Below are 2592 nucleotides of genomic sequence, written 5' to 3'. Positions count from 1 at the left end.
CCGTTGTCTAATGTGGGAAAGCCTAGTGAATTGTGACTGGTTGCTTTTATACTTCATTTTTCCAGTTAAAAGTGCATTTACAATCATCTCTGGCTTAGGTTTCAGTTTGCTCAGACAGGCTACCAAGGCATTCGCACCAGCAGTGTCTAATGGCCTCCTTGTTTAATGACTTCAGCAAACATTACAGGCCAGCATGAGATAATGGGCCATACACTTAGGGCACTCAACACATCCCAGGTTTTTAACTCATTTAATTTGCCCAACAACGGTAGAAGAGATGCATTATTTTTTTCCATTTTATACATAAGGGAACTGGAGTATAAGGATGTTAAATATGCCTTCCAGTCTCACCCAGCCAGCAAATGGCAAAGCTAGGACTCGAACTTAAGAAGTCTTTCTCCAGAATCTGGTCTTAGTCACCAGTGGCTCTCATGTCACCTGTTGTTACTGTGTGGCTGAGACACCAGAAAGGGGGTCGGGGGGAAGGGGAGGCGCAAAATTCTGAAATGTTCCATGTCTTCTGCCTGCCTCTTCCCCCTCTTCCAACCTCCTTCTCTTGTCTTCAACTGACTTACCTAATACAGTCATTACAAGCTTAGTGTTTGCTATCACCCACAATCTCCACTTCAATCAAATTGAGGTTCAGTGTGATAGTTAGACATAATTAAAATCAAATTCCTCTTTTATTTTGGTTTTATCTTAATTGCCCCTTTTATCCCCCGGTCCAGAAGCCGGTAATTTCCTAGACAGGCACTCAGAGATGCCACAGTCTTCACTCAAAACCATGAGACAAACAGAATGTGTTGTCCTACATGTCCACGCCAGAGAGCTTTTTACTCAGAAATATTCCAGCCAAGACAGTGTAGAAAAAATATGTATAATTTCTCCAAAGACTCCTCTCTAAAAACAGTAGCAGAATAATATGCTTTCCTTGAAAGTGTCTGCACAGACGAGAATGTATGCGTGCTTATATGCAAACACAAGATGCATTTCAGAAACCAGTGACAAGGTGGAAAGTGCCCCACGACAGTGAGTGTGGTCCGCAGGACTGTCTTAGTCCCCCAGACACAGAGGAGGCACAGGCAGATCGCAGAACAGTCTGGCTTAACAGGAGCTCAGAGACCTTCTAATCCAGTCCTTTGCAAATTCTTTTTAAGCACAGATTCTTTTGTTCTAGTGAAATCACATCCTGAAGATTTGTGTAAGAGCTGAGATGCTCTTATTGAAGCAGGGAGGAGAGGCCTAGAGCCTAACCCACTCCACTCCCACCCTCTCACCCTCCGCAGCCCTTAAAAGGGCTCTGGGGACCCCCTGGGGGTCCCTTGGGAGCACAGTTTGAAAATCTCTCTTCTAATCCAACCTCCTCCTTTTCCCACTGGGGAAAACGAAGTCCAGAGAAGCTACTCGACTTGCCTGAAGTTCCCCAGCCAAGGCGGGGAACAGCAGCCTAGGCGGTCGGTCCTCCTATCTTTCTTCAACAATTTTTCCATGATGACACCTGAGTCCTCTAATGAACTGCCTTTTGTTTCTCTGCACTGTTCGTGTTTTTGTATTTGTGTGTTTGTCCTCCTGCCCAGTGTTCCAGAGAAAACCTAACAAACCAGTCCCTGCATTCACTCTAAGCTTATAGCCTGCACATTAGACACACGTCTTGACTGCCTACGAGAGCTGGAGGCCCAGAGCAGAAAGGCACAGGGTATCAGTGCTGTGAACGACCAGGGACACTATTTCACAGTCTAAATTAGGTTGAGTTTTTACTCTCACAGGAAAGTCCCCAAAAGCGGGTAGTTCTTAGGCAGACACCTGAGAGCTGGCAACCCAGTCAGGTCCTGCCTCATAGCTGTGGGCTCCCTAACTCTCCTCAGGTCTCCATCGGTAAGGGGGTGGGTGGAGGGCAGGGGAAGGCCATCACACAGCTCATCACATCAGAGATGTTAGAAGTCAAGTAAGTTAACGTGTTCAATGCCCTGTTGATGTTTTGAATGAAAAAGGAGAAGAAAGGCTAAGTAATGGTTCTACAAGCTGCTTCTCCCTGCCTGGTCCGAAGGTTGAAGGAAAAGGTAGAGAAGGGGGTTTCTGGCTACCACGCTCCACCAGGGAAAAGGCTATGACCATAATAGCTAACAAAAGTCTTCTTCATTGCTTCGCCTGCATTACCTCATGTGACCCTCACAGCAACCCAGTGGGGAGGTACCATTACCCGCATCAGAGTGCAGAAGCTCAGACAAACTAATTAAGTTACCCAAGGTGACAAAGCTAGACAATGAAGGACCTAGAGAATGACTCCAAAGCCATCTAGCTGCAAAGCCTGTGTTCTTAACCACTGCCCCATCCTGTCCTTCCTCCCGGCCACGGCGCGGGCAAAGGGGCAGAATGACCTACTGCACACACGAAATGCAGGACCGCACCAAGCCAGGAGGGAGCCTGCAGAGGCAGGCACCAGGGCTGCATCTGAGAACCTCCCCTTCAGCTTGCTGGAATGAGAATCCCCAGCCAACACGGGATGGCCAGATCACTGCAAACCTCCCCGAGGCAAGAATTCTCAGCTTGTTTACTGAGTCCCCCAGGCCAGGAGGGAGGGTGGTGAGCTGG

Source organism: Sturnira hondurensis, unplaced genomic scaffold (genome assembly GCF_014824575.4).
Source record: "Sturnira hondurensis isolate 20B ecotype Veracruz unplaced genomic scaffold, ASM1482457v3 Scaffold0002638, whole genome shotgun sequence".
NCBI classification, from domain to species: Eukaryota; Metazoa; Chordata; class Mammalia; order Chiroptera; family Phyllostomidae; genus Sturnira; species Sturnira hondurensis.
The sequence above is the reverse complement of the archived record's forward strand: the minus strand, read 5'-3'. Positions refer to the sequence as shown.